This window comes from Diabrotica virgifera, chromosome 2, assembly GCF_917563875.1.
Source record: "Diabrotica virgifera virgifera chromosome 2, PGI_DIABVI_V3a".
Taxonomy (NCBI): Eukaryota; Metazoa; Arthropoda; class Insecta; order Coleoptera; family Chrysomelidae; genus Diabrotica; species Diabrotica virgifera.
In genome coordinates this window covers 145,864,674-145,886,553 of record NC_065444.1, presented here as the reverse complement: position 1 = coordinate 145,886,553, position 21,880 = coordinate 145,864,674, and the positions used below count along the sequence as shown (strand labels likewise).

At 33.1% G+C, this 21,880-nt stretch overlaps 1 long non-coding RNA gene across 1 annotated transcript; it reads right to left on the bottom strand.

Moving 5' to 3' along the window:
• Positions 1-5,843: 5,843 nt before the first annotated feature.
• Positions 5,844-13,034, bottom strand: LOC126879660 (uncharacterized). The gene is made up of 2 exons (XR_007696181.1): positions 11,857-13,034; positions 5,844-6,161 (listed from the first exon to the last, which is right to left on the bottom strand). It is a non-coding gene; the product is annotated as an uncharacterized LOC126879660 (long non-coding RNA).
• Between the last annotated feature and the right edge of the window lie 8,846 nt (positions 13,035-21,880).

Genomic DNA, 21,880 nt, shown 5'->3' with positions numbered 1-21,880 from the left:
TAATACATCATCAGAAAACTTAAATTTACTTAAAAACCATTTATTTTCCCGATTAAACGTAGAGTCCTATATGGACCAAGAGGATAAATCTGATTCTGATTTTAATTAATTAAACATATATCAAATCACATAATCATGAATTCAAAAAAGAAATTAAAAATTATTCAGTGGAATATTAGAAGTATTAAATCAAACAGGGAAAACATAACGAACTTAATTTTCAAAGAAGACCCTGACATAATTGCTATTAATGAAACTTGGCTTAAACAAGATTTTAATTTTTCTTTGAAGTATTATAATGTTGTCAGACAGGACAGAGATGACGGATATGGTGGAGTAGCTACTTGTATCAAGAAATCTATTATTTTTTCTACAATTCAGAAGTACAACTCAGACCAAATCCAATACATAACAACAAAAATTGGTAACTTATACATAATAAACATTTACTCCAATACAAATAATGCCATAACTCTTCCTTTCTTGAGCTCAACAATAGAAAACATACCTACAGAAAACTTAATTATACTAGGTGATCTGAACTCTCACCATCCCCTATGGGATAAATGTCCTACCAATAAGGGAGGAAAAAATATTTATGATTTTATTTTTGATAAAGAATTAATTATCCTAAATGATGGGTCAGCAACATTGTTTCAACCTCCTAATAATAATCTTAGCGCTGTAGATCTAGCCATAGCAACCCTAATAGCACACGACGTCCTTTGGACGTCCAAAATAGGTCCATTTTTGGTCCTTACGTCCATGGACTATAAACGGACGTCCTTTGGACGTCCCATGTTGGACGTCCTTCGGAAGGAATAAATATGGACGTCCTTTGGACGTCCGACGTTGGACGTCCTTCGGACGGAATAAATATGGACGTCCTTTGGACGTCCGACGTTGAACGTCCTTTGGACGTCCATACTGGACGAAATACGGACGTTTTATGAACGCTTATATATTATATTGGACACATTATACCAATTACGGGATCAAATAGCAAAATAATTCAATAAAATATTAACTTAGGCGTTAACTTTACGTTAATGAAATACAGTCAAACCTGTCAGTAACGGCCACTAAAATGAAAGAACTATTGGCCGATATAGAAAGGTGGCCGTTATTGCCAGTTTTTGTAGTCTAGATATACAGTAAAACTTGTGTTACTGGCCACCTGATAAAATCGGCCACCTGTACTAACGGCCAGTTTAAAAATTCCCCAAACCAATTATATCTAGACTACAAAAACTGGCAATACCGGTCACCTTTCTATATCGGCCAATAGCTTTTTCATTTTTAGTGGCCGTTACTGACAGGTTTTACTGTAATTGGTTTGGGGAATTTTTAAACTGGCCGTTAGTACAGGTGGCCGGTGTTTGCAGGGGGCCGGTAACACAGGTTTTACTGTAGTTTAAATCGAAAAGATTAAGGCCCGTATTTATAGTCGAGTCTCAAGACAGCGTCGATGCTCAAGACCGACCTTGAACCAACTTTGTGTTTTATAAACCGATCTCGAGACCCGACGCAGTCTTGGGACACAGTAGGTCTGTTCCTTTGTTTTAAGTGTAACACTAGTTCTTGAAAAGTGTAAGAAAAGTGTAAAAGTGTTACACTTTCTTGTTTCTTTGTTTTTCTAGTGTTTACACTTTTTTTCACGATACACTCAACTTCTGTCGTAGAACGCGTACAACTCGTTTCTTTGAAATGCTGTAGGAAAAAAAGTGTAACACTTTTCTACACCTACCTCCGAGACGGTGGTGGATATTACACTCGTCCTGCGCAGTATCATCCAACCGGAGCCAGCTGTTTAGCCGTTAAATGTGTTTGTTTACAAAAAAGATATATTTCTTTTTAGTTTAATTTAAACTAGATTTATAAATTGAAAAAACTAAAGTAGCTACAAGTTTTAATTTAATTTTGCTTAACCTCCGAGTGGCACTTTCCTGTAATTTTAAAATTATCACTTTTCAGTGATTTTTTTAATATGCTTTTATGTCCTTAAGTTCAACAAAGCATTTCCTTTAATTACAATTAAGCCAAAACATCGCAAATCCTGGGCCCTGGACTACTAAAGGTATCCGGTATCCGCATATCAGCCATGAATATGCGTTCACTACTCTACATCAAGAAATTTACTTTCCAATGGCTCTGTCACTGAATATATCAGCAAGTATAGGAAAACCTATTTAAAACTTATAAAATCAGCTAAAAAATCGTACTATCAAAATTGTCTGAGAAGCTCTAAAAGTGTTGCAAAAGAAACTTAGTCCATAATAAACGATCTTCGAAATAAAATTCACCCAGCTTAAACATTTTTCCTTTCAGACCCTGGAAATCTAAATGAATACTTTGTTAATGTGAGTAAAAATATAACATCAACAGCTTCGTGCAATTGTACTTGAGACACTGTGTTAGGTGAGGTGTTTGAAAATTTGAGTAACTTGATTCTGGGGTGTGAATTTCTAAAACTTTTAAGTGTGGTTTTTAACCGTTGAGAAAAATTATTTATTTAGTGTTGTGTTTATAATTTAATATATGTTTTAAAATGAGTTTTGTTTTATTTTTTGAGAAAAAATTAAAAGTACAGCATACTTACAGTACTTTTTTTGAAATGCTATTTTCCAAAGTTTATAAAATTTCTTACGCTCGATTTTATATTAATAAAGTTAAAGTGGACTTTAAATTTAAAGTTTTCTTTAACTGTAACAATTGCTTTTTTTAAGGTAACACACACTTTAACTTTATTATGAAATCGAGCGTTAGTCAAAATTCTAAATGCTCAGTAAATAATAACAACAATTAGGTACTTGTATTGAAAACAACATATTTTGTAATTTGAAAAAAAAAACAACATATTTGCAACATAGATAACAAAACAACATGCTTTGTTACGTATTTTAAAAAACTCTCCATCATGCATGCTCCATGAGAAAAGAAAATATAAAACTAATTTCATCCTTATTGTGTCTCAGATGGCGTAGCTACTTTTGCTATAACTACTCAATGCTTTGCTACTCTACCTACCTACATACAATTTGTATTGTTTTATCAAAAAACAAGCATTTACATACTCTGCAAATTGTATATTTTTTCTTTGCATTTTCATATGAAAAAACCGCGGTATTTATCTTGAACTTTTTTTGAACAAGGTGCAATACTTAGGTAATATTATTATTAATAAAACAAAGTATATTAAAATACAATGTTAAAAACTTTAATAATATTAGCAATATTTAAAAACTTCAATATATTATAGTATACATATTATGAATCAGTAGAAACGATTATATTTAAATTTGGTAAATTATAACTCCAATCGACCAGAGCACGACCACACAACCCAAAACACAAGTACACAAATATGGTTGTGTGAAGCGTGGCTCGAAGCCGTGCAATTTACGAGACTCGCTCGATCTGTAGATCCTTGTGTCCTCATCTCGCCAATTAATGATTCTTTTGAGAAAGGTAAATTTCCAGAGTACCTAAAGACAGCTATCATTATTCCTCTTCATAAGGGTGGTGAAAAATCTAATTCCTGCAAGTATATACCTATTGCATTACTACCGGTACTCCAAAATTATTGAGAGACGCATAAAAGGATGACTTATGTCCTTTCTTGTTAAAAACAACATTTTATTACAAAAGTTCGGCTTTTTAAATAATAAATGTACTGCTGATGCCATGTTTTCTGTACTACATGAGGTTTATCAAGCACTGAGCAATAATCTTCACACTGCCACTGTTTTTTGTGACTATGCCAAAGCTTTTGATTGTGTAAATCATGAAATTTTGATAAAAATAACTAAATTTCTATGGAATTCGAAGAATTTCTTTGAATTGGTTTCAATCTTACTTGGATAGTTGGAAACAACTGGTTAGAGCAAATAATACAGACTCTAGTCTCCAAAATATTGTATGTGGGGTCCTCTACAAACCACAAGGTTCAGTATCAGGTCCTCTACTTTTCCTTACGTTTATTAATGACATCCCTAGTTTAAAAATTAATGGAAAAAATTTTCTTTTTGCTGATGATACCAGTATTACTTGGAGCAACTCAAATATTGCTACTATACCTTCTGATCTACTCACGATAAAAACCTGGTCCGATTCTAATTTACCTTTTTTTAACATAAAACAGTAGCATTATCCTATACAGGAGCTCGTCAATCTTTACCTCTTAACACATTCACAGACACAACTGCATATGAAGCCACTTACTCCATAAGATGTGTCTACATCTAAAGTGTGTCTGTGAATGTGTTAATAACAGCCAGATCAGTATCGTTGATTCTGTAAAGTTTCTTGGTATTTTTTTTAGATAGCAATCTTAAGGGTTAAAAGGGTCTAAAGGGATAAACATTCACTGAAAGCGATATTATCTTTAATACCCGTGGTGCCTTCAACATTTAATGTCTGACTAAATTATTCTTTATAGGCAAAAAAATTTAAGGAATTTTGAATTAATTAGTTTTTAAATAAGTACATTTACCAGCAACAGTTGTAACGTAATTGTGTCAACTCGACAGTATTTAACTAGTTATTTGAATTTAATACCCTAGCTAGGGCATTATTTTTCAAAATAAATATTGAAAAATAACGCCCTAGGGCATTATAATATAACTTACTTCGAAATCATGTACAGTGGAACCTCGATTATCCGTCTCTCCATTAACCATCACCTCTGTTAACCGTCAGGGTACATACAGAAGTTGTATTGAGTTATACATTAGCAATCATTTAAATGCAAAAAAATAAAAAAAAAAGGTAATTTGATTTGTGATGAGGACACAAACGGCTGTCCATTGCTGACAGATAAAGAACTCATTGAAATGGCAACAAAGGCGGACCAAACCTATTCGGAAGCTGACACAGTAGCTATATTGATGCTTGGACACAAGGAAGCTTGACTGTAGCTATATTGATGAACCTATTGTAACTGACAAAGATTTGCGTAAATAATCTAGAGAAGCTGCATCGCATATGCAATAATTCATCGAGTGGTATTCTCAACAAGAAGGAGCCAATAAAGTAGATTGCATGATCTTATGCCTTTATGCCTTATGCCGATTAAGAAATTCAGCCGTCGCAAAATATGAAGCAGCAGTAAAACAAACACAAATTTCAGAATATTTTAAATTGATTCGATTGTATGAACACAAATCCCTCTTATATTGTCAAACAAACCATACAAATGAAATTTGAGAGTTGTACTATGAATTTTTATTTTTTTTTTAATGTTCTGTTAACCGTCTTTTCGATTATCCGTCATACCCTTGGTCCGGTGCCCTGACAGATAATCGAGGTTCTACTGTAATAATATTAATGTCCGACTGGTATATTATTTGACAAATAATGACATGGTTTTGAAGTCAGTTTGATAAATAATGACATGATTTCGAAGTCAGTTAAGTATGATATAATGCCCTAGGCTCTAGGGCATTATTTTGAAAAATTACGCCCTAGGGTATTAAATTTAAATAACTAGTTAAATACTGTCAAGTTGACAAATAACAACCCAAGTAAAACTATGGTTACCACAATTACGTTACGACTATTGCTGGTAAATGTACTTATTTGAAAACTAATTAATTCAAAATTCCTTCAATTTTTTGCCTATAAAAAATAATTTAGTCGGACATTAAATGTTGAAGGCATAATATCGCTTTCACGGGTATTAACGATAATATCGCTTTCAGTCAACTTATATCCCTCAGGCCAAAGGCCCTCGGTATATACACCATTGACCTCAAGTGTTATTATCCTTATAATACCCTTGGTACCTTAACTATAATCTCACAATCAGCCCATAGAAGGTGTCAAACAAATAAAATATTTGGGAATCATACTTGATAATTTATTAACAATTAAACGATTACTTTATTGATTACAGTTAATTTATTTAATGGAAATTAAGGTAATAATAATAATAATGTTTATTCAAAAATAATCAAATATAAAATGTTCCTGAGACTAAAAACATATTTAAGTGTATAATTAATAAGAATTAACATAGGAAGCCACAAGGAAATAAATCTGCACTTAGCTATAGCCCAAAGTAACTCCTGTTATTTATCCAAATCTTTACTAGTCAAACACATTTGTTTTGAAATTCCAGCAGTTTCTTCTTTTTATACCTTTTAAATATCTGGTGGTTGTTCCTAAAACAAAGACATAAATAAAAATTCTACATTGTGTACCATAAAAAAATCATAAAAATGTGGAAAGTATCACAAGAATAAAGAAAAGTCCCAGATATAAAATTCACTATTAAAATAAAAATAGTAAATAATTATTTATATCTGACACTTTTCTTATTGGAACTTCTTTCTGGTAACATCCTTAATCTCTGACTTTTACAATTTATAAGACAAGAGATGATGAATAAAGAAAGGGAAAAGGACTCTGCAGTATACAGTTACATTCTGCTTTCATTAATCTAGAAAAAAGATCAGAAAGATAATTCAAAGTCCGAAATTGTAAAAGTCAAAAAGAGATTAAGGATGTACCAGAAAGGGGTTCCAATAAGAAAAGTTTCAGATTTAAATAATTATTTACTATTTTAATAGTGAATTTTGTATCTGGGACTTTTCTCTTTTCTTTAAGAGATATCGCTGAAGCATCCTAATAGTAGATAACTATTTTTGAAATTCCACTTAAATAGACAATTTGATCTCGTTTTGATTCAGAGGTGTGTAGGCAGCTCCACTGGGGACGCCGTAAGGCAGAAACAACTGTCTGGAGATTGTGTATCGCCTCTGGATCGAAAAGAAACATAAACTGTCTCTTCACTATCACAAGAGTATTTTAATATTTTTATTGAATAAAAGTAGTCAAAAAAAAAGGACTAGTTGGTGGAGCGAAGAGATAAAAATAGCTGTGAAAGAAAAGAAAGTACCATGGAGAGCTTATCTAGAAAATAACAGTTAATAAGCAAGGAAGCTTGTGAAAGAAAAAGTTAAAAAAGCTAAATTGGAACAGTGGGAGAGATTTGGAGAAAAGATGGAGCAAGACAGTAGTAGGACAAACCAAAAATTGTTCTATTAAGGTCTGAAAAAATGAGAGGTAAATCAGGTAGTACTGTCGTGCAAATAAAAAAAAAATAAAATGGAGAAACACTTACACAACCACAAGATATAGTTAATAGATGGAGTAAATATTCCAAAGAGTTGAGTAATGAAATAACAATGGAAGAATTAACGGAAGCCATTGCAAAAATGAAAAATGGTAAAGTGGCAGGAATAGATAATATCAAAACACGATTGTTGAAATATATGGGGGAATCTGCATTACACTACTTACACAAATTACTGATAACAATTTGGAAACAGAAACGCATCCCAGAAGATTGGGCAACAGCAGTAATGGCTCTTCTGGTAAAGAAGGGAGGTAAAAAAGTAATGTTCAAATTATCGAGGTATTTTCATGCTAAGTGTACTGGCTAAGATTTATGAATGAACACTGGAGATGAGACTGAGAAAGAAAGTGGAACATCAACTAGACGATGCACAAAAAGGTTTCTGACCGGGCACAGTGTCCAAGATCATATCTTTACTATAAGACAATGGAAAAAGCCTTTGACAAGGTACCCGGACATCACATTTGGAAAGGGCTTGAACTGTTCGATGTTGGAGGAGAACTAATTGATGCAAGTAAAATTTATGTACTGGAACATTGTGCGATCATTAAACTGTGAATCAAACAAATTTGCTAATACACAAGGAGTAAGGCAAGGTGGAGTTTTAAGCTCACTGCTATTCATTATATTATATACAGATTCGGCACTTTTTTAACTACCCTATGGGTTATTCAGTGTGTGGAATAAAGATAATATTTAATTGTGTGAATACAAGTGAGATGCAGTCACGATCTCGAATGAGTGGGTTTGATCTTGAAACAGTGTTGCTACATTTCTATTACATCTTTCCTTCTAAAATATTAGTGAGATACATAAGAGTAAAATAATATTTAATTTCACTAGAGTTCATTGTAAAATTAAAATTAATATTGTCACAAAAAAAAACTTAAATAAAGTAGCAATGTAATAGTTATTTTCTAAGCGATTCTATTAATTACTTAATTAGTTAACAAAGAACATTGACTTAAGGAATTGATGCGTGGCAACTACGCGTTATTCCCCTCAATTCGTAGCAAAATAAGCCACGCCCGCCTGCCAAAATTAAACTTCAGTTCAGTCCGATATCCTCTGCCGGTGCGATATGTGACTTAAGGGTCTGCATCGCACCAAGGGAACCCAATGAAACTAACTACTTGCACGATTGCAGCTTTCTATGCATATCTACGCGGTATTTACGAATGGATTCTTATTTTTATAAGTTTATGGATACGTATTTAAAACATATTTCACCTAAAACATTGTTCTATTTCTTCTATTGTTCTATCTAATAAAAAGCTTCTATTTTTTGTGGCATTTACTTATGTAATTTATTATTCTAAATGGGAAATAAGCCACAATTTAACTTAAAAAACTCCTACTTCGAATGTCGTTGTCAAAATACAAAATATTATCTAATAAATTGAACAAAAATGTTGTAGGTATCCTTCGCTTGATTTCTTCCGTCATGACGTTTTCTTTGGCGAGCAGGGTGCCTAAGTATGTGAATTTGTCCACCGCTTTAAAGGTAGAGTTATCAACAGTGAATTGGTGACCGATGTTTCTGGCTCTATTGTTGGATGTTGATGCCATCGTCTTAGTTTTCTCCTCGTTTACTTGCAGCCCTATATTTTTTGAAGCATTTGAGAAGGTGACATTTCTTCTAGCTTGCGTGTTGTCGGGAAACTAGGTCCACGTCATCTACATATGCCAAAATTTGAGATGATTTATTAAAAATATTTCCTCTGTTGTCTATTCGGGCATTTCAACCGACTTTTCCAGAGCTATGTTGAAAATGAGACACACCAGCGCATCTCCCGGTCGCAGCCCAACATGCGTTTCAAACGCCATTGTATTTCGACTTTACATTTTACAACTTTACGCATTGTAGCCTTAACCAATATTATCAGTTTATCAGGGATGTGGAATTCATCCATGGCTTCATACAATTTAATATTTGTCCTTATGTCGTTGCATATAGGTCGTCGTCGAGATTTCCGTCCAGCATTTTCAACTTTAGATTTCGTAACTATGGATTTTTACGGGGTTGGGTAGTTAACCCAACGCCAAACCCCCTTTTCGGAGGGCCATTTCACCCGCTCTCGTCAGTTCCCAACTTTCCACCCGGGCTTGGATACCGGATCTCTAGGTTGGGTTGTTCGGTTAAGAGGGGACACCAACGTGAAGGTGAGAGTCGGATTTGAGTAGAAGAGGCTAATTGGAGTAAACTGGAATCAACTCCATGTTTTCGCATGCTACCCCTTTATCCCCAAAAAAAATTTTTAAACTAAATAACAAAATAAGTACCTACTTTTTTTATAAAAATATAACCAACATAACAATAACAATTCTAAATAATTAAATTAAAATTAAAGTCATTTTAAAAAATATTTTTTATAAGAAAACCAACTGAAAAATTTATTCTAAATAATGAAATTGAAATTAAAATCATTTTAAAAAAATATTTTTTTATAAGAAAACCAACTGAAAAATTTATTCTAAATAATTAAATTAAAATTAAAGGCAAAACAAGTAAATGTTCGAACAAACCACCCTCTTGCAGTGAACAAAAACCGAATCGATCATACAACGACGATCTCATTGCATTCAGCTGATCTGGCTCTACCTCACTGCAGAGCTGAACAATTTTTTGTTGTAATTCTGCTAAAGTGGTCGCTCGTTCAAATTCATGCTGATATATTTTGGATTTTAGCATACCCCAGAAATAAAAATCTAAAGGTGCTAAGTCTGGTGATCTAGGGGGCCATTCTATTGTCCCTCGAGTAGAAATTAATCGTCCCGGGAATGTTTGTTCCAAATAATTTCTGACTGCGGCTGAATTGTGTGTTGGGCAACCATCCTGTTGAAACCAGACATCGTCGAAGATGGGCGCGACGTTTCGAATTGCGTGAATAATCTGATTTTGCAATAATTCTAGGTACTGACGTCCATTCAGATTTCCCATAATAAAAAATGGACCAATTATATGATCGCTATAAAGTCCAGTCCACACATTTAATTTTTTTGGGTATTGTGTTCGCACAGCAATACTCAATCGTTTATTTTTCCTAGACCAATAGCGGACGACAGATGGATTATGACGTCTGTGGATGGTGAATGAAGATTCATTGGTAAACACAATATTTTTTAAAAAGTTATTGTCGACATTCGACTTCTCAATAATAGCTTGACAAAATTGCATACGTTTAATATGATCGTCTGGGAAAAGTTCTTGTGTGGTTTGCACTTTATAGCACTTGTATCCATTTCGCTTTAAAATGTTCCTCACAGTGCTCTCCTTTAGGTCAACTTCGTCCGCAATTTGTCTGCTCGAACAAGGCTTTTCTTCAGCAGCTAAGCAGACTTGCATTTCGCGAGCTTCGCGTTCGACAGAAATTACTTTCGGTCGTGGTTGATTCGCAGGACGACATTTTCTACAGTTATTTATGTAACCAAAATTTTCGAAATTTTTAATTATTGACCGAACTGTTTTTTTGTTGGAATTGGGCGATTTTCAAAATCACCAATAAATAAATGTATTATTGTCAGAATAGAATGTCCCACATAATACCATTTTATCATTTGGATCTTTTCTTCTCGTTTACAAAAGTTTGGCATGTTAATTATTTTTTAATTTTCAACCTTATGTGACAACAGCTTGTAAATGTAAACAATAGAACCTGAAATCTGAAATTCGACCTGTTGAACGCGAAAATACGAAAAATAGAAGCAAATCATAAGCCCCGCCTAGCCTTTTAGGGAAATGAGGGGAATATTGCTGTCTGTCTAGTAAAGTTGCGCTGTTGTCACTCATCAATTTGTAAAGTGAGTGTTCTGTGTTAATTAATCAAGTAATTGATGGAATCGTTTAAAAAATAACAATTATATGACTACTTCATTTAAGTTTTGTTGGGACAATATTAATTTTCATTCGACAGTAAACTGTAACGGATTTAAATATTATTTTACATTCAATATCCGACTAATATTTTAGAAGGAATGATATAACAGAAATATAGCAACACTGTCGAATTGTCAGCCTCGTTACTTGACCGGAGTGGGGAGACGATCCACAACATGAGTGGATTGTGTCTCACTCGCATTCAAACAATTAAGTATTATCTTTGTTCCACACACTGAATAACCCATAGGGTAGATAAAAAAGTGCCGAATCTGTATATGAATGAACCAATAAAAAAAATGCAGTAGAGTCCCGAAAATTAGATTTAGGTTACCATTGATTAAAAAGTATAACTCTAAGTAAATGTGTATCTGCAGATGACATTGCATTGATACCAAGTTCAGAGAAATCTTTACAAAGTAACCTAAATTTATAGACGAGAGAACTTGCAGACAAAGGAATGAAAATAAAATTAGCAAAGACTAAAACTTTACTTATTTCCAAGACACTGAGAGAAATCCATATAAACCTAGACGGAAATTTAGTAGAACATATGAATGATTTTGAATATTTATAAACTATAATAGACAAAAAATGCAAAAAAAAATGAACAACAGAATTGCTAAAACATCACGATTATATCACTCCCTCACTACAGGTTTCATTAGCAAAAGAGAAATTAGTGAGAAGACAAAAGGGACAGTATATTATATACCTCCCTTCTCTGCTTCATGGAAGTGAAACATGGCTGGCTTTCCTAATAATTAAGCTTGAATTATCACATCTTTATTATTATTGCAGACATTTAAAATCCTTATTAATTGAATTACATTAAACTTACCACTTATAAAATGTTTACTTTTCATATTTTAATTTTAGTTCCCTTATATCTGTTCTTCTTGTGGCTTTTATCCATTGTCCCCAGCTTTGTTTGGATAATTCATTTAAATGTATTGCATGGGGAGCCTTGGGAACAGTACAAAATAAGACTTTTCCCTGTCTGCCCTACTCCCACAATTTACAACAATACAAGTTACATGTATAAGCTTCCCAAGAAAGAAAAACTGATAACTGCTATGGACTAATTCAGTTCTGTAGGCGATAAACTACTTTATATTTGATTTGCTGCACACAATTTCGCTGCACAATCGACAATAAAAACAAACAGGATATTCTTTACAAATGTAAATATTAGGATTATGTTATGTTATGTGCCCCCAGTTAGGCCATATTCGGAAGTTCCTTGTCCCTTTGCTTGATTGGCACACCGATAATTTTCGTTTAATACTGTCCGCTGTCATGAGCCGCTGTCACATCCGCTGTCATTTTACACTCAAATGTCCATAGAATTTCGTACACTAAAGTCCACTTTACATCAACAATAAATTGGACAAGAAATTGACCAAGTTATTCAAGGCCAAATTTGACGTGTAAAAGCACACTTTGACATCTAAGTTTGTTCGTTATAAACTTCACGTGAAGAAATTGACGAAAAAGAAAATTGTTCTATTTTTTCATTTATTTGGCGTGAATTCAGTGTCACCAACCTGTGTCCATTTGGCGGGAAGTGGAAGTAGAGCTGTAGAGCTTTTTGTTTATTATTATTTGTTGAGGTTGAGTCTTTCATGTTCATGACAACCTAAAAATTTTGATTGGAAAATGCATATAAGATAAGGGGGTGGGAAAATGGAAATTAGTGGCTTTTTTGCAGTTCTGTCTGTTAGTTTTGCTCTGGCTGGGTCTCTTTTGTTTAAACAATTATGTAAGTATTATAAAAACGTTTTCAATTTTCTGTATTCTTTAGGAAACGAATTATTTATGCATATTATTACCTGTAAATAGTAGTACCTATTTCCTATTTCTTTTGATTTTTAATTGTAAAGAATAGAAAAATTACCATTCATTTTAATTTTTTAGAATCAGCTGAAAGTGGTCTACAAAAAAACCAGGAAGGAAACGTATTATAGCCTTGTTGTGGCTATGAAAGGCAAAAGAAAGATACCTATAAAAAGTGTATTGACTAGTTGGAAGAAACTCCACATTGTCGATGCATAATAAGATATTACTTTATAAACAAATATCAAGACCTAGGAATGGAACCTGGATAATATAGTCATCAAGAAGATAGCAGGAGGTCATGAGCAACAACAACTTCATAAGTATGAGAATATTGAGGAAATCCAGCTCCTCGATATCTACTACTGGACAAACTAGAAGATTGAAGCGGACAAAGCCTTTTGAACTAGTTTGAGTGATAGGTGATAGTGAAAAGCAGAGCGTAGTGCTTGTGTGCCTGTGTATGTTAGAATAGTGCACGATCTTGTTAGATTAGATAAGAGACGCTATAGGGTAAGCTCTTCATTTTAAGGAACAGTAGTAATTTAGGTTAAATTAAAATTGCTCATTGGTCAGTTATGACCAGATTGTAATTCTCTGATGTTTGGCAAAAAGGGCTGAAGTCAGAATTGCACATCAATAATGTTTTGATGATTTCTGGACCATAAAAAAAGTGTTGCAGACTTAAACTGTATGTACCAATAAAAAGAGCCGATTTTTCTGGTCCAGAAATCATCAAAACATTATCGATGTGCAATTCTGACTTAAGCCCTTTTTCCCAAACATCAGAGAATTGCAATGTACAATTCAATACAAATGAATCATCATCGTAGTGATGATTATGGAAAAAAATATATAGAAATATATATATTTTGTGCAATAAAAATGTTTATATTTATCAAGGATGTATTATTTGGTATGGCCACATATACTTCTGGTATATCGTCGGTGATGTGACAATACCTCCTATCTGCTTTTTCATGAATTTTGTAGGAGACGAAAAACCATTTTTAGGGTCATCTGTTTTCACATGTAAATTTTGACATGTTTTGTAGTAAATAGATAATTGAATTTACTACAAAACATGTCAAAAAATATCATATGAAAACAGGAGGTGACTGTAAAAAAAGTTTTTAGTCTCTCTTACAAAATGGTTAACAGTTAATAGAGAGACAGATAATCGAGGTTCCACTGTATAGTGAAATTTGGACACCCGACACCCCATACAAATTTTATGGGGGTTTTGTTCGTTTAAACCCCCCCCCCCCCAAACTTTTGTGTAAGTTACAATTGAATTATTATTGTGGTACTATTAAACACAATGTTTTTAAAACTTTTTTGCCTCTTAGTACTTTTTTGAAGTCAGTTTTTATCGTGATATTTTGAATATTTGTCAAATCCACCACATATTTGTATATGGTTAAGTACGATTGTAGAGACTAATAATATGAAAATTTATTTATGATTTACATTTTTAGGTATATTTTGAACCATTTTAAAAAGAAGCCATATCTTGATAAAAAGAGCTTTATCGAAAAAATAGAAAGAGGTAAAAAAGTTTTAAAAACACAGTGTTTAACTAATGGTACCGCAGAAATAATTTAATTGGAACGTACCCAAAAGTTTGGGGGGTTAAAGGGAACAAAACCCCCATAAAATTTTTATGGGGTGCACAAATTTCACTATAATTTTTCTTTAAGATGTTACTGCAATAATATTGCTTCATGTCCATTTTCAATAAAAAATCTTTAATAGTTTTCGATATATTCGAAAAAATCGAATTTTCATTTTGTATCTTCAAAGGGCTGTAACTTTTTTTGTGTGCATATTTGTACTAAGGTAAGTTAGGTTCATTCAAATTATTTTTGGTCCCAGAATATGTGATTTAATTTACGACCAATCTTTTCGGGACACCCTGTATAATAAATGGGATTAGCTGGCTTAAAAATTCATAATCTACGTTCTGTAGAAAATATACAGTTTTTGGTTTCTTTTTAACTAGATCTTAATATCTAACCAAGCATTTTAAGACCTTTTTATTATTTTTTCGATGATATATTCATGTTTTTAGTTTGTTCAAAATATTCTAGATGATTGTACACTATAATAGATAGCCAACTAAATAAACACAAAAATTTTATTTTTGTTACAGCCTGTATATAAGTTTACCTATATATACAGTGCATTACGCACCACCTTAAAAATTGGGCATTTTTGATGTCTCGAATTTCCTAAACCTGTTGTCCCATCTAAGTGATTTTTTTATAATAATATAGCCTGAGGCTATAGGTTACTGCCTTATGCTTGTCATGCACAGGGAGCTATACTGTAATATATATTATATCACGTCGCTCTCTATAGTAATGAGTGAGCCTGCACATACGGAACCATTAGTTCCCTGTCTGCAGGCTCACTCATTACTATAGAGAGCGATATGATATAATATACATATATTACAGTATCGCTACCAGTGCATGACAAGCTTAAGGATGTAACCTATAGCCTAGGCTATATTATAAAAAAATCACTCAGATGAGACAACAGGTTTAGAAAATTCGAGACATCAAAAATGCCCTATTTTTAAGGTGGTGCGTTAATTTCTTGGAGAAGTGTATTGTAATTTAATGTAAATAATGTAATATCCAATAATTGTAATTTAATATAAGATGTAATATAAGTTCCTTAAAAATATATTTTTTATTTCCCACCATACATTCTCCACAGGTCTAAATATCGATGCTAGACGTCCACCGGAGGTCCTCTCAGGACGTTAGATGGACGTTCGGCAGCAAGACATTGGACCAAACTGGGACATCCTATGAAGGTCCAATTGACATTCACTGAACGTCCCCTCGGACGTTAGGTGGACGTCCATTGGACGTTTGGCAATGTGGCATTTGGACCAAAATAGGACGTCCTGTTAAGGTCCAATTTATGTCCCCTAGGACGTCCGATTAAGGTCCAATGTACGTCCCTTCGGACCTTAAGTGGACGTCCAACAGACATTCGGTAGCGCGACATTTGGACCAAAATAGGACGTTCCTTGGACGAAAACGGACCTCCCTAAAGTCTGTGAAGGACATCCTTGTGCTATTAGGGATGTAGGTATATAGTATCTTTATTCTATTATATTCTACTCTATTTCAAACCTATTCTATATAAGTATCTACACATTACACCTATTATCATCATCATCATTCTCTTTGCCTTATCCCTATGCAGTGTCGGCTTCCCTAATTGCATTTCTCCACACAATTCTATCTTGAGTCATATCAATGTTAATCCCCTTTACCAACATGTCCTGCCTTATCGTCTTCTTTGGTCTTCCTCTCCTACTCCTTCCAGGAATCTGCACTTCAGCTATTCTTCGTATTGGGTGATTAACGTCTCGATGTTGAACATGACCAAACCATCTTAACCTATGCTCTCTCATTTTGGCATCAATTGGTGCCACACCTAGACTTCCCCTAATATACTCATATCTAATTTTATCCTTCTTTGTCACTCCACTCATCCATCTAAGCATTCTCATTTCCACCACATGCATTCGTTGTTCCGCTTTCTTTTTCACTGCCCAACATTCAGTTCCGCGCATCATAGCCGGTCTTGTGGCTGTTTTATAGAATTTTCCCTTCAGCTTCATTGGAATTTTTCTGTCACAACACACCACTCGCTTCTTTCCACTTCATCCATCCAGCCCTAATTCTACTGCATGCATCTCCATCTATTTCTCCATTACTCTGTAATACCGATCCTAGGTACTTAAAACTATTGCTTTTCACAATCATTTCACCTATTATATTATATTTTACTTTATTCTATACTATATATCTATTCTAATCTATCTATATATTTCATTTAATCTGTTACATTCTACTCTATTCTGTTTTAAATCAAATACTTTATTAGTAAGTATCTACATATATATTACATCTATTCTATTATATTCTACTCTATTCTATTTCAGTTTATTTTATACTATATATCTATTCTAATCTATCTCTCTATTTTATTTATTTTATTAATCTGTTATATTCTATTCTGTTTCAAATCAAACACTTTACTCAAACAAAGAAACAAACGACATTCAAAAGCTTCTAATAAAAAAATCATTGCATTGGTACTACTGAAAATATTGACATTTTTACAACATTTATTCCAAGTTCCTTCAATTTTTTTGAGGACAAGAAAATTTTGCTTTCAAGAAATTCACGAATTTATTGGCGTCAAGTTAATAACGAACAAACTTGGATGTCAAATTGTGCTTTGAGAACACGTCAAATTTGGCCTTGAATAACTTGGTCAATTTATTGTTCAATTTATTGTTGATGTAAAGTCCACTTTACATCAACAATAAATTGGACAAGAAATTGACCAAGTTATTCAAGGCCAAATTTGACGTGTAAAAGCACACTTTGACATCTAAGTTTGTTCGTTATAAACTTCACGTGAAGAAATTGACGAAAAAGAAAATTGTTCTATTTTTTCATTTATTTGGCGTGAATTCAGTGTCACCAACCTGTGTCCATTTGGCGGGAAGTGGAAGTAGAGCTGTAGAGCTTTTTGTTTATTATTATTTGTTGAGGTTGAGTCTTTCATGTTCATGACAACCTAAAAATTTTGATTGGAAAATGCATATAAGATAAGGGGGTGGGAAAATGGAAATTAGTGGCTTTTTTGCAGTTCTGTCTGTTAGTTTTGCTCTGGCTGGGTCTCTTTTGTTTAAACAATTATGTAAGTATTATAAAAACGTTTTCAATTTTCTGTATTCTTTAGGAAACGAATTATTTATGCATATTATTACCTGTAAATAGTAGTACCTATTTCCTATTTCTTTTGATTTTTAATTGTAAAGAATAGAAAAATTACCATTCATTTTAATTTTTTAGAATCAGCTGAAAGTGGTCTACAAAAAAACCAGGAAGGAAACGTATTATAGCCTTGTTGTGGCTATGAAAGGCAAAAGAAAGATACCTATAAAAAGTGTATTGACTAGTTGGAAGAAACTCCACATTGTCGATGCATAATAAGATATTACTTTATAAACAAATATCAAGACCTAGGAATGGAACCTGGATAATATAGTCATCAAGAAGATAGCAGGAGGTCATGAGCAACAACAACTTCATAAGTATGAGAATATTGAGGAAATCCAGCTCCTCGATATCTACTACTGGACAAACTAGAAGATTGAAGCGGACAAAGCCTTTTGAACTAGTTTGAGTGATAGGTGATAGTGAAAAGCAGAGCGTAGTGCTTGTGTGCCTGTGTATGTTAGAATAGTGCACGATCTTGTTAGATTAGATAAGAGACGCTATAGGGTAAGCTCTTCATTTTAAGGAACAGTAGTAATTTAGGTTAAATTAAAATTGCTCATTGGTCAGTTATGACCAGATTGTAATTCTCTGATGTTTGGCAAAAAGGGCTGAAGTCAGAATTGCACATCAATAATGTTTTGATGATTTCTGGACCATAAAAAAAGTGTTGCAGACTTAAACTGTATGTACCAATAAAAAGAGCCGATTTTTCTGGTCCAGAAATCATCAAAACATTATCGATGTGCAATTCTGACTTAAGCCCTTTTTCCCAAACATCAGAGAATTGCAATGTACAATTCAATACAAATGAATCATCATCGTAGTGATGATTATGGAAAAAAAAAATATATATATATATATATATATATATATATATATATATATATATATATATATATATATAGAAATATATATATTTTGTGCAATAAAAATGTTTATATTTATCAAGGATGTATTATTTGGTATGGCCACATATACTTCTGGTATATCGTCGGTGATGTGACAATACCTCCTATCTGCTTTTTCATGAATTTTGTAGGAGACGAAAAACCATTTTTAGGGTCATCTGTTTTCACATGTAAATTTTGACATGTTTTGTAGTAAATAGATAATTGAATTTACTACAAAACATGTCAAAAAATATCATATGAAAACAGGAGGTGACTGTAAAAAAAGTTTTTAGTCTCTCTTACAAAATGGTTAACAGTTAATAGAGAGACAGATAATCGAGGTTCCACTGTATAGTGAAATTTGGACACCCGACACCCCATACAAATTTTATGGGGGTTTTGTTCGTTTAAACCCCCCCCCCCCCAAACTTTTGTGTAAGTTACAATTGAATTATTATTGTGGTACTATTAAACACAATGTTTTTAAAACTTTTTTGCCTCTTAGTACTTTTTTGAAGTCAGTTTTTATCGTTATATTTTGAATATTTGTCAAATCCACCACATATTTGTATATGGTTAAGTACGATTGTAGAGACTAATAATATGAAAATTTATTTATGATTTACATTTTTAGGTATATTTTGAACCATTTTAAAAAGAAGCCATATCTTGATAAAAAGAGCTTTATCGAAAAAATAGAAAGAGGTAAAAAAGTTTTAAAAACACAGTGTTTAACTAATGGTACCGCAGAAATAATTTAATTGGAACGTACCCAAAAGTTTGGGGGGGTTAAAGGGAACAAAACCCCCATAAAATTTTTATGGGGTGCACAAATTTCACTATAATTTTTCTTTAAGATGTTACTGCAATAATATTGCTTCATGTCCATTTTCAATAAAAAATCTTTAATAGTTTTCGATATATTCGAAAAAATCGAATTTTCATTTTGTATCTTCAAAGGGCTGTAACTTTTTTTGTGTGCATATTTGTACTAAGGTAAGTTAGGTTCATTCAAATTATTTTTGGTCCCAGAATATGTGATTTAATTTACGACCAATCTTTTCGGGACACCCTGTATAATAAATGGGATTAGCTGGCTTAAAAATTCATAATCTACGTTCTGTAGAAAATATAGTTTTTGGTTTCTTTTTAACTAGATCTTAATATCTAACCAAGCATTTTAAGACCTTTTTATTATTTTTTCGATGATATATTCATGTTTTTAGTTTGTTCAAAATATTCTAGATGATTGTACACTATAATAGATAGCCAACTAAATAAACACAAAAATTTTATTTTTGTTACAGCCTGTATATAAGTTTACCTATATATACAGTGCATTACGCACCACCTTAAAAATTGGGCATTTTTGATGTCTCGAATTTCCTAAACCTGTTGTCCCATCTAAGTGATTTTTTTATAATAATATAGCCTGAGGCTATAGGTTACTGCCTTATGCTTGTCATGCACGGGGAGCTATACTGTAATATATATTATATCACGTCGCTCTCTATAGTAATGAGTGAGCCTGCACATACGGAACCATTAGTTCCCTGTCTGCAGGCTCACTCATTACTATAGAGAGCGATATGATATAATATACATATATTACAGTATAGCTACCAGTGCATGACAAGCTTAAGGATGTAACCTATAGCCTAGGCTATATTATAAAAAAATCACTCAGATGAGACAACAGGTTTAGAAAATTCGAGACATCAAAAATGCCCTATTTTTAAGGTGGTGCGTTAATTTCTTGGAGAAGTGTATTGTAATTTAATGTAAATAATGTAATATCCAATAATTGTAATTTAATATAAGATGTAATATAAGTTCCTTAAAAATATATTTTTTATTTCCCACCATACATTCTCCACAGGTCTAAATATCGATGCTAGACGTCCACCGGAGGTCCTCTCAGGACGTTAGATGGACGTTCGGCAGCAAGACATTGGACCAAACTGGGACATCCTATGAAGGTCCAATTGACATTCACTGAACGTCCCCTCGGACGTTAGGTGGACGTCCATTGGACGTTTGGCAACGTGGCATTTGGACCAAAATAGGACGTCCTGTTAAGGTCCAATTTACGTCCCCTAGGACGTCCGATTAAGGTCCAATGTACGTCCCTTCGGACCTTAAGTGGACGTCCAACAGACATTCGGTAGCGCGACATTTGGACCAAAATAGGGCGTTCCTTGGACGAAAACGGACCTCCCTAAAGTCTGTGAAGGACATCCTTGTGCTATTAGGGATGTAGGTATATAGTATCTTTATTCTATTATATTCTACTCTATTTCAAACCTATTCTATATAAGTATCTACACATTACACCTATTATCATCATCATCATTCTCTTTGCCTTATCCCTATGCAGTGTCGGCTTCCCTAATTGCATTTCTCCACACAATTCTATCTTGAGTCATATCAATGTTAATCCCCTTTACCAACATGTCCTGCCTTATCGTCTTCTTTGGTCTTCCTCTCCTACTCCTTCCAGGAATCTGCACTTCAGCTATTCTTCGTATTGGGTGATTAACGTCTCGATGTTGAACATGACCAAACCATCTTAACCTATGCTCTCTCATTTTGGCATCAATTGGTGCCACACCTAGACTTCCCCTAATATACTCATATCTAATTTTATCCTTCTTTGTCACTCCACTCATCCATCTAAGCATTCTCATTTCCACCACATGCATTCGTTGTTCCGCTTTCTTTTTCACTGCCCAACATTCAGTTCCGCGCATCATAGCCGGTCTTGTGGCTGTTTTATAGAATTTTCCCTTCAGCTTCATTGGAATTTTTCTGTCACAACACACCACTCGCTTCTTTCCACTTCATCCATCCAGCCCTAATTCTACTGCATGCATCTCCATCTATTTCTCCATTACTCTGTAATACCGATCCTAGGTACTTAAAACTATTGCTTTTCACAATCATTTCACCTATTATATTATATTTTACTTTATTCTATACTATATATCTATTCTAATCTATCTATATATTTCATTTAATCTGTTACATTCTACTCTATTCTGTTTTAAATCAAATACTTTATTAGTAAGTATCTACATATATATTACATCTATTCTATTATATTCTACTCTATTCTATTTCAGTTTATTTTATACTATATATCTATTCTAATCTATCTCTCTATTTTATTTATTTTATTAATCTGTTCTATTCTATTCTGTTTCAAATCAAACACTTTACTCAAACAAAGAAACAAACGACATTCAAAAGCTTCTAATAAAAAAATCATTGCATTGGTACTACTGAAAATATTGACATTTTTACAACATTTATTCCAAGTTCC